Below are 12233 nucleotides of genomic sequence, written 5' to 3' on the forward strand. Positions count from 1 at the left end.
ATTTATTACTGAAATAAATTAAAAACACAAAACAATGACAAAATTTGTCCAGAAACCCTCACAGGTACTGCAGTAGGCATAAAAAACAATATGCTCAGATTTAACGCAAATTTGTTTTAGCGCCACTAATTTCTTTAACGCATTAATGCAAATTGCAGGTCATAGTGGGTTCAGTTTTAAAGCTAGATTGAAGATTAGCATCGTATGAAACTAAAAAACCTAAGGAATCCATTTATACCAACCATGTCATACTAGCTTGTTGATAAAGAGGCTAAATAAAGCTCCAAATCTTATACATTTTTGGCCATTTTCAAAGGGGTCCCTTGACCTCTGACCTCAAGATATCAGAATGAAAATTGGTTCTATGGGTACCCATGAGTCTCCTATGCCCACTTTATGATAATCACATGCAGTTTGGGGGCAAGTCATATTCACGTCAGCACACTGACAGCTGTTGTTCTTGAGTTTGCCATGTTTTGATTTGAGCATATGTTTTATGCTAAATGCAGTACCTGTGAGGGTTTATGGACAATATTTGTCATTGTTTTGTGTTGTTAATTGATTTTCAGTAATAAATATATACATATATTTGAATAAAGCAAGCATATTAACCCATGTCCATTGATTAGAGTATTAAATACTTGACAAATCTCCCTTTAAGGTACATTTTGAACAGATAAAAAATGGACGATTAATCGGGATTGACTATGGACAATTATGTGATTAATCCCAATTAAATATTTTAATTGATTGACAGCCCTGATACTTATATTTTGTTATGCAATATGTCTCAACTTTTCATTAATCTGGGCCTCCTCCCATTATATGAACAACCAACCTCCAGTTTTGTTTAAAAGAAAAAACATGCAATATGACCCAATGCAATTCTGACTTGTATTTTCCCAATGCTAAAACCTCCTGTTCTATTTCCACTACTCATTCCCACCTGGACCATACACTGTTACGCAGCTTAATAAATCATTAATAATAAATCAGGCTTTATTATTTCATTGATTTAGGTGTGGATAAAATATAATCTTATAAATGGTGTTTTTTTAATATTTTGTGGGCAGCACATATCAGGGGTATAAATAGCAACATTGAACAAGAAAGAAAAGAAAATGAATAGAAGATTTATACCAACTTGTGGTATAAGTCATGTATAATCATCCGAACATGGATACAGATGTTTTTGTAAATAAACAGATATAGCCTTTGCATTACAGTGCTTTATCCTGCTTACTTGAAATCTGTACAGACCAATAAATCATAGTTTTACATTCAGCAATGGCATAATCAATCCATGAAATCATTTCCATGTTTGTTTTAAATCACATGTGGAAAAGGAGACCTTTGGAAGGTAGCCACCACTCTAACATGGAAACTTTGTGTCCTAAAACATCGATCTGGAGTAGTTTCTGACCCGAACAAGGCGCGTCAAAGGCCCAACTCCTCATCAACTTGTGTTTATTTAATTTCAGATTTTCTGTTTTTTACACACACACGTACATTAATCCCCCAGTCATACGTCTCCATCCCTCCTTCCCTCCTTCTTTCAACGGGGCTGTTTATTTTAGATTTTTTTTTTAGGAAAAACCTGCAGTGAAATGAAAATAAAGGTAGCTTCACACTCATAATATTTGGAGTGGAGGGCAATTTATTTTCCTTTTATTAAATGCTGATTAATATGCAGTGTTGGGGAGACTAATACTGCGGGTTTCATTTCCCCAGTATCCTGCGCTGTGCCGCCTCTGCCTCAGAGGTGGAACCAGCCGCAAACGGGGCCGCAGATATGGAAGTCTGGTTTGAATTAAAAGAAACAAACTCCTTTTCACCGTTACTCTTTTCCTGTCTCCTCTTCTGTCAGGGTTTTTTTCTCAGAGCTTGTAATTGTCAAGATGAGGTGTGTTGTGTTTTGGGGCCGGCGTTAATGTGGATGCCGGGAACGTTCAGACCCTAATTGCTCTGGTTAAATTCTCTCCTGGATGTGTGTGTGTATGTGGATTCCTATTAATTAACAATGAGTATGAATCATTGTGGCAGATGAGGAAGTGAAGCCACCCGGTAACAATGCTGCCTCAGCAGCCGTATAGAAGCATCTCAAACCACATTCTTAGTGTATTTATTTTATGTTTTGTTCCATACATCAAGATCTGGAACTACGTTCACTGTGAATTAGCGCTCCTGAAGGTTTCAAGAGTAAATGGGCGGAATAGTAAACTTGGACACAAATGAATATTTTGTATTTTTTTTTTTTTTCTTTCCAGGGTACTTGACTTGATTAATTATTGGGAGAAGCCAACTGGCGGCGAACATTGGTTATTACTCGTCTAAAACTCATTTATCATAAAGAGTAAATCCAGACGCTCAGGTTAGACTAATATATTAGTTTGCCAATATATTGGCCGATACTGGCCTGTTGGTGTCCTCCACCGTCCCCTCCTTCGTCTGGTATGACGAAAATCGGGATATCATGTTGCAGCCTCGCCCACAGATTTTTAAGCCTGAGATTCAGTGGAGAGTTTTAACGTCTCATAATGATTGGACTGTTATGTCAGATGCTTTTCCAGCCCGATGTGAATGATGTTCGGTGGAAAATGAAAAGGCACCTGGAATAGAACGGCAGCTCAGGTTCATGTCACAGATGCTGGTATTGGTATCCTATTAAAAAGTCAAAACTTAAAGCCGTTATCATCAATATTTTTATTATAACAATGGATCAAATTCGTAGCGACAAACCCACACATAAATTTGCAGTTCCCCTCAATTCTACGGCCGGTTTTAGCGTCTTTTAACTCATTGTTTGGTTTAACAGCCCACGACGTTATTGTTTTGGTTGAGTCTCACAGTTCTTTTCAGCGTCATTTCTGGCCGCAGCAGCCAGCTGTTTTTTCTGTGATGAACCCTGTCTCCTACAACATGACGTTCCCATACAACTAAACTGCATTCTCAGTTACGATTCGAGGGAAACATATTTACTGCCGCATTACAGTTACTGTCGTAGTTTTAAACACGTGGTTAACATTGTAAATGGAAACAAAACAAAACAAAAACGCAACAAAACTACCTGGTTAGGTTTAGAACAAGATAATGGTTTGGCTTTAAAACAAGAATGTTTGTTACATAACTTAAGTTACGGACGTAAATTAAAGTAAGTCAACGTTGACTTTTGGTTTCACATTGGACACAAACAGCGGCCTCCTGGGTAAAAGTCCAGTGCTTGTTTTACCCATCCATCAACCCTGACCTCATCCCTACGTGGACTTCTGCAAACTATGATTAGAAACGTACAAGTAAAAAAAAAAACACAATCCCAGAGAAAGTATGTTTCCCTCGAAACGTAATTGACAATGCAGTTTTGTTGTAAAGGAACCAAATTTTTAAGAGCTCATGCTGCAGTGAAAAAGCTCTTGATAAACCCCCGCTATACCTGTTCAGCACCAAACAGCAGACAGACAAAGTTAGCAACTAGCGAGTGAATAAAGTGGACCAATTAGCAGCTAAAGAGCCAGATATTTCCTTCAAGAGTTGGTGGTGACCAAAATGGAGCTAAAAAGACAGTAACCCAAAAGTGCACCGATACAGGATCGGATATCGGGCCGATATTGACTCAAATAGCTGGATCAGGTATCGTTGACAATGGGGCCAATCTATTCAATTCTATATGTTTATCAACTATTTACTTTATATACCGGAATTTGAATTCCTGTTTAAGTTTTGACCAATTTGTTGCTGCTTTAAATAGGTTTACACTTTGTTTTGTAATTCCTGTTAATTAATATTAATATATATATATATATATATATATATATGTATTTATTTGTTACATTTTGTTGTACGAAGTTAAGAAAGAAATGTTTAAGTCAGTTGCCTTACACATATAAGAATGATCCCAGTCACTTCCACACAGTGAGGCATACAAACACTGGTATAGGATCAGTACTCGGTATCGGCCCATACACAAAGCCCAGGTATCGCTATCGGTATTGGGACTGAAAAAGGCGGATCGGTGCATCCCTAAAAAGAAGAATGTCATGATCTTAAATTGCCACAATTGCCAGGGAGATTTGGCATACATCTCTCAGCATCATACCAGTAGCACACAGTTAAAAACGGGTGTAAGTGCAACGACAAAAACACAGCAATGCAAGCAAACATACACAGATTGCACTGATGTTTCTTTGCTCATGCACAACACTGGCATGCAAGGAACACCTCCGTGATGAGGACCTGGTATAGGGAACTATGACTCACGTCGGTCGCAGGTCGACCCGTCACGTGAAAGGCTGTCCTGGAACAACTCTGTAACCGTATAAGTCGCTGTTTAAACAGGCCTCTGAGAGATGCCCTCTCATTTCCTGCTGGAAAAGCTGATCAATCACAGCTCTCATCACCTTGGAGTCGGGGAGAAATAGAGATGTGGGTGGACTGGTTCGGGACAGAATGAAAGGTGAGATGAGTGGAGAAATGACAGGATTCGGAGGTCTTTTTTCATTGGATAGATGAGAGCCTGAAATATTAAGACAGAGGAAGGCCATGACTAGCAAAAAATAGAGCATGAGCCATATTGATCGAAATTTACAAAGGTGCAAGAACATTTTGAAGCACTTTCATGAAGATTATATTTGAGAGTGGCTCTTTATTGTCAGAAATACATTGCAATTTTCAAAAAATTGCGTTTCAGATTGTTAAAATTGGGCAGAAAAGCGAAAAAAACAAAACATTTTCTTTCAAGTTAAACCTATTAGACCACATTATCCCTCTGTAGGGCAACTATGTAGTAACATGGAAAGATGAAAGGATGGGAAGGAGAGGAGGAAGAAGACATTGGAAGAGACTCGACGTTGGCTCTAAATCGAGAACACTCGCTCCCTCCCTCCCCCAATTTGTCTCTGTGAGTGTTTTACAAGAGCTAGATGAATTGCGAGAGTTAACATCCATCTATCAATGCGAAAAGAGGAATGTTCTGCTCTTAGTGGTCCTCCCTTCGCTCCCCCCCCTTACCCCCGCCCGCCCGGCACTTAAAACAACACATTGTGCCAGCAGCTCTTGATTTCCACTGCTTCAACACCATGTCGTTTTTCAAGCGAGGTCTATCAGAAGCATTTAGGCTGAAAGCAGAGCAGGCCCCGGTAGCCAACTAGCCCCTGCCTTCTCTGACTCAGGCCATACTCAGCTCCAATTTGTCCAGACATGGGCCAGTGTGTGTGTATATATGTATTGTGATGCTAGTTTTGAGTAGATGAAGCACTGCAGAAGAACTTTTTTTATGTTTGAATGTTGTACAATACAACAAAATGGATATCTGGTCAAGATGCATGCTGACATTTTAAATTTGATTTAAAATGATGAATATAATATATCGGTTACTGTTATTTAACAATGTCAATACATGTTTTTGCTGTTAGCTGTCTTGCAACGTACTGAAAAGGCTAACAAACCAGAGCCAAACTAACAGACTGCTGTAGCTCATGAATGGCTTTTTGGCTCATTTTGTTTTGGTTAATTGAACATTTGCAAAACAATTTAAATGGCTAATATTTCAGTTGTAAGGTTTAAGATAACTATGTCCAACTATTACATCATACATTATCGTAAAGCTAGGAAAATAGTGTAGACTACAGAGTAGGGTATGCTACATGCACTCTTATCAAAGTATTTGGATATTAACCAAAGTTTGGAAGATCTAGCATGATTCAGGTGGTAGAGCATCTTTAGCTTCTTTTAGCTTCCATAACGTGAGTTGAATATTATTGCATGAATAAAAGAATGATTTCAAGTAATTCAGGGTTTTGAGTTGATATTTCAAAAACCGTTGCAACTTAGCAAGCATGGAGTTGAAGATAGTTAGATCATAAGGGAGAAGATGAGGAAAACTGTGTAAATTACATCATAACAATGTACTTTTGGAAATGTAAAATGTTTTGCTAACTGATATCCAAATACACCCCTCTGACCCATGATAGCCCATTGTTCTGCTAGCTACTAGGCTACATACAAGCTAACAGCAGTTACTGGTCACCGCAAATCCTTTTTGAATTTCTATATTAACGCTTCGCAGTGCAGATTGTCATTCAAAAATATTTTTTACGGGAAGAAAAAAGAGGGACATTTAATATGTACCAACTGAATATTGAATGCAGCCACTCAAGATAAGAACTTGTATTTTACTCTGCCTTTACGTGCTGTGTTGCATTGGTATTTTTAATGTGTGTGTGTGTGTGTGTTTCCTTCAGATGGAAGAACTGGTGGGTCCGAGGCATCCTCACACTAGCCATGATCTTCTTCTTCATCATCCACCTGGGCCCCATGGTTCTTCTGATGATTGTGAGTACAAACAATGCTGATGGTGCTGTGCTAAAGCTTGGACACTTCTTGAGTTACCTTACAGAAAATGTGTTGCTTCACTGGAGTGAAACACCTACTTACAGTAAGTACAGACAAAGAGTGAAATGTCTGACTAACTCTTGGATGGATTGCCATCAAATTTTGTACAGACATTAGTGGTCCCCAAAGTATGAACCCCTAATGACCACATGGCTTTCCCTCTAGTGCCAGCAGCAGGTTGACATTGTAGTTGAGGGTGAAATGTTGCAACACGTGTCTTTACAATGAGCATTACGGCCTCACAGAGCATCTGGCGTGGCTGTAGACGCTTAAGCTGCGTCTCAATTCAGATACTTTCGTTATTAACTTCCATGTAGTGCACTACGTATACTATATGTTTACTTGCATAGTCTTGTGCACTTACCGGAAATGATGATCGCAACATTTGATCAATTCTTCTTCTTCCTCTTCTTAATGGCAAATTGCAACCGGATGGAGCATTACCGCCAACATTTGTCCGCGATTGTCGCCCACCAAAATATCTGCCGGCTTATTTGTGAAAAAATACAATACAATACAATAATAAATGTATAAGCTACATTTGTATAGTGCAGTGTTCACCGCAGCAACCCAAGCCCCCAGGAAGAACGCCAGTTGTTGATCCCGATTTGCGTAGCGGCCAAACGGTGGTACTGCAACATCCGGGTTCGTCACGTGATGCCATTGGGCCCAAAAATACTTTTTCCCCATAGACTCACATTGGGAAAGAGACGCCTGTAACTCAACGGATACGAACGGGGCCCCGCCTCCAACGTTGTATCCAGTTCTCTTAATACATCCATGGAACAACCCCCCGCAGCTTCCTCAGCAGCCATTTTCACAGGTTTGGTGGTCCCTCCCCTTCCGCTATGTAGCCAAGTTGGCAACTATTGAAGTTGAGAAGTGTCTAGTGTTCCACACTCAAACTTTTGACCGTTACGAGGACATCATTCTGGTACTTATAGTGCGCTGCCTTTTTCCATACTTGTCAATGTGAACCATCAACTGTATATAAAGATGGACGACATGACAGCTCCCCAAAAGTGAAGCCAAAGCATCTCGATCGCCCCCTTGGTGGCTGGCTGCAGTATAGTTCATAAATCCCGCCCCTCGATGTTAACGAATCTGACCTGGGCCAAACTAAATAGTCAAAGAACATGTCAAATAACTTTTTCCCAAAGATGGTTTCTGTCATTTTACGTAGTTCTTATCCCACTGATGTATGTTCAAGTGTTCATGTTTCTGATAAGTTTGGTTTTAATTAGTTATTTAATGTTATTAAAAAGGGGGTGAGACGTCATGATTGGCCGTGCTCGGCTCGCGATTGGTCCGGGCGGGTGACCTTGATACGGCGGCTCCAGCCCTCCCGATCACTACTGCGCAGACTCCGGCTCCGAATGACGTCAAAATATCAAGATGGCAGCTCCCGTATCCGGGATATTTTGGCTTCACCTCTGTACAGTGGGGCGGAAATGGAAACACTTCGTCCATCTTTATATACAATCTATGATGTGAATGCACTTATGCACTCAAAATACCATTTGAAGTAAGTGTGGAAGAATGCAAATTGTGACACAGGTCTTGTCTTATTACTCCATGCACAGCAGTGTGCAGCACCATCTGCTGCACACTGGCTCTTTCCCAACTCGTTCCCAACAAGAAACGTTTTAGGTAAAGTAGTTTCCCTCTGGTACAGTTTCATTTTACACAATATTATTTCTGTTGTGTCATTTAACTCACAAGATGATGTGAACAAATGCATGAAGCGAGACTCCTTGGATGGCCGTGATGTACATCTAGCCAACCGATGGTTTCTACAAAAGGTCAAACCTATAGCTAAGACTGTACAATTTGGCTTTCGGCTTGCTTTCGGGACTCCTGCACTGTAACACTTGAGGCTGCCAATCCCTCGTTAACTTGCCACGTCCTGTTGAAAAGAAAAGAAAAAAAAATTGCCCTGCAAAAAAAAAAAAAAAAAAATCTGTGAAATGGATCCCCATTATAGCTTCATGTATTATAGCAGACTTTAGTTTTATGAGCTTTTAACAAGTTTCCCAGGGGTTGCAATAATTTCTGTGGTTTATTTTCGGAACATTTACTTTTTCTTTTTCCCCTTAAACGATCGGTATGGGCCTTTTAGCTCTCCAGCCATCTCAACCCAGTTTCACACTCCTTCTTTTGGGGGCACTTTACTGGAGTTGGATAGCACGTTGGTAGAGCCAACGTCAATCCTTAAATTTCCACAACTTTCCTCTTAAGGCTCTTGCAGCTTGATTGACATTCGGTATGTAAAGAGTAATAATAAGCAGGAGAGGCGCGGCACAACGGTGACATTTCACAAAACCGAGAGGCCGAGCTCCAAACATGCAGCAGTGGAAGTCGGCGTGTTTGTCAGCGCATACCTTGTCAGCCACAACATCTTGTAGCGGAGTGTCATGTTCTGGCAACAAAACATAATTCCTGTCTCTCTGTCTGGCTGTCATTTCACAAAGCCTGAAAGATTACTAGAAATCACATCCATATGTGGGAAAACAAATGAGAGAGAGAGAGAGAGAGGATGGTGTAAAACACGACTTCCACCCTCAGCTGTGCCCACAAGAGCTGGTGTTTTTCTTTGGCTGTGCAGATAAATCAGCCTCAGGGAGGACATCGTTGTCCCACATCTTACCATTCTTTCTCCATTCCCATCTCCACCCGCTTTCATCCCCATTCCGATTATTCCCGACATCCCACTCTCGATCCATCCCCCCTCCCTCTCGTTTTCACAGTCTTCTCTCATCCTGCATGTTTTTACATTCTTTCAGCTCCCCTCCTCCGTCTGTCCCTCCATCCATCCGAGCACTGCGTCATGTCGTTATTGTGCGAGTCTGAGCAGTTTGTCTGACAGCCAAAGTGTAACGCTACACCTCTGACCCTGGAGAGTCAGCAGTCTGTAGTTTTAGTTAGAGAAACATGTCTTGAAGCTGCTGTGCTGAGTTTGTCGGCGAGCAAATGAGCTCCGTGGAAAAGCTGAAAAATGAATAGGGAACTATGGTCGGCGCACGTAGTTCAGTTGTATTCTGTACTCTACTCTTTTGAGTTTGTCAGTTTTAGATCAGAAGATTCTTTCTCACTTTACTGCAGGTTACCTGTGTCCTCGCCTGCACAGTGTGGTCATTCAGAAGCTGGATTCATGTGAAAATAGTGAAAAGTCTTTGGCGATTTAGACCCAACGTGACGCAGTAAGGGAATATTCCCCCCGGCTCTAGACACTAGTGATGGTGGTAGTGAAAGGATTCGATGCAGATCCGACGAATGAAGTGGAGCAGGACTGCTCTGATGTGATGAATCTGGAGGTGATGGGGTGGTGGAGGGGTCACGTCGGTTTGCACTGATAATGACACTGACAGCAGCAGAGAGGAGAACAGTTTGAAACTTTTGACAGCAACGATGTGATTGGTTTAGGGAGATATGGCAAGATCGGAATTGGTCACTGAGAGTGAAATGCCCATAATCAGCTGACATAGTAATATAGCCCATGAGAGAGAGACCTAGAGATAAATGTGAATGAATGAGAGTGCAACCATATAGTCTTCCTGACTGAACTTCTGCATAAGCTTCATGTGTATCGGCCGGTATCCGCAATCTCCTGCGATTTATTCCTATTTATTCATTATTTCTTTAAGCATGTTAAGCTGTCAGTCATAATCAGCTGTGGTTTTATTGCTATCTTATTATACTTTATAGTAGGCCTATAATACTCCAATAATATTCACACTGGAACATTATAGGATTAAGGTGGTGTATATTTACCCATAGTGTTAGTAGTTAGTTAATAGTTAAAGTGCTTTCCTGTGTTATTTGTGGCCCATAGTATCACTCTATAATATATTATAGGATGTCTATAGCCTGGAATCAACAGCAGCCAGACAGACAGACAGGTATGCATGTACAGTAGAGCTGAGGTGTGAGAGCACATGGTGATTGAATGAACTGTCATACTCGGCCAGTTGAACTCTGGAGAAGAGTGAAAAACATCTTTCCTGTCGAGAAAAGCCTTCAGTGCCGTTCTTTGCTCTTCTTTCAGTGAAGAAACACTCTCCAGTTCTGATACAACTGATGCTATTGCAGCATCTACTGTACGCTCTCACGGCCGCCGGCAGCTCCTCGCAGGACACTGATTGGTCCGTGCTCTGGCTTGCCGGAGCACGGACGCATTACTTGAAGCCTGACAAGATGGATTTTCGTGTGATATGTGATTCTGTGATTCTCGTGTGATCCCGTGACATCACAAGAATCCAGCTGCCGCACAAGGTTATTGAGCAGAGGCTTCGTGACATAGACTACGCCTCTTTGATATGAACTTTTATTTATATTGTCATAATAACAAGAGCACTTATTTCTCGTTGCCTCTTTTTGTTTTCTGTGCTTTTTGTCATTTTGTCATCGGTTTGCACAACTTTAATTCTACTTATGAAATAATTTCTATCTCACGAACACATCCCCATGTTACTGTCATGGTAACTGGGTTTGGAAGATTCTGAGATCTAGGCGCGACTCCCACAACAAAAACTCGATGTATTCTTTCATAAACCAAAATTGTCAAAAACGTTAATAATAAGACATTAACCAATATGCCCCCCCCTCCTAGTCCAGAACTCCTACTGTGGATGCTTGTGTTCCCTTCAGAGAAAAATGACTCAGCATTCTGCATGCGAGTCACGCTACGCTCCCCCCTGAACGTTTGTCCCTGTCCACCGGCCAATTTCTTCCCTAGAAAAAAAAATCAAAAATCAAACTGCTGCTGTGCTCTTCTAAAGATACAAACCCTGGTGGCTTTATCAGAATCTGGAAGGACAGGATGTGCTGCACTGAATCTAATGTGTGAGTAACCTACAGGATCTGTGTTCTCAGCACTGCCCCCTGCGGAGCGCTCTGGCCGAGGCCCCGCTGCCTCCCTGCCAATCAGATTTCTCTCATCCTGGGCCAGGGCCGAGACTCGAGCCAATCAGAGTCCTAATTCATTTCCTGAGAGGAAACGTTGGCGGTAATGGTGCAGTTGTGGGTATCTTTTGGCAGCTAGGGCAGGGTGGGGCAAGGGACTGTAGTGAAATGATTAATTTCAAGCAACCGTGATTGCACAATGGCCAAGGACTCCTGAATCATGTAGCAATAAAAAAACACATGACCTTTACAACAGTCTGACCCTTTAAGTACTGTGTTTCAACAATACCTACAAATGCAAAGATGTAATTGCAATAACGGGGACGGGGGTTTGGAAGATCTGCAAAGTTCCTTGATAAATGACCAAACCTGTAAGTAGTGATATGTTCTTGGTGAAGTCATCAGGAATACCACTTTCATGCAGGATGATGCACTGCCTTGCAGCTGTGCACTGAAGGCCAGTGCCTAAAACTGCATATTTCAGCCATAAAACAAACTCCATGATAAATGACGAGCACGTAGGCAGAATAAGAACAATGTTCTTCTCCCCCAAACCCCGACATATGGGTAGGAATGCACACACTCAGATTCACACACACTCTACAATCTCATGCATCTATCAGACATAGATTGCGTCCCGAAATTTTCGCACTAACAAGCTATTTAGTACGCTAAAACAGTATGTGGGATATTTTTACGGCGGCATAAATATCTCACAATGCAATGCGGTAATAACGACAACGTTCATGACGGACATTGACGGACAGCTCTGTAACATCAATAACGCTTCAATTTAACTGTAAGATTTCCCCTCGCTTAACATAGTATATATTTTAAATTAATTCAGAATTGGATTCTCACAAACCGTTGTTTTGGTCACATGAGGTTGGCATGGGTTACCATGGTTACACGTTTCCAACCGGCAAGGAGGCTCTCAGGAAGTG

The 12233-nt window shown here is 41.2% G+C and overlaps 1 long non-coding RNA gene across 5 annotated transcripts in view; it reads left to right on the forward strand.

The window, feature by feature from the left end:
* LOC119479398 overlaps positions 1 to 12233 on the forward strand; it is a 379295-nt gene that overhangs the window by 156135 nt on the left and 210927 nt on the right. For all 5 annotated transcript variants that reach the window (XR_005204671.1, XR_005204673.1, XR_005204675.1 and 2 more), the window contains one exon: positions 6237 to 6430. This is a non-coding gene — a long non-coding RNA (uncharacterized LOC119479398). The remainder of the gene's footprint in view (positions 1 to 6236; positions 6431 to 12233) is intronic.

The sequence above is a fragment of the Sebastes umbrosus genome, chromosome 20, assembly GCF_015220745.1.
Source record: "Sebastes umbrosus isolate fSebUmb1 chromosome 20, fSebUmb1.pri, whole genome shotgun sequence".
In the NCBI taxonomy this organism is placed as follows: Eukaryota; Metazoa; Chordata; class Actinopteri; order Perciformes; family Sebastidae; genus Sebastes; species Sebastes umbrosus.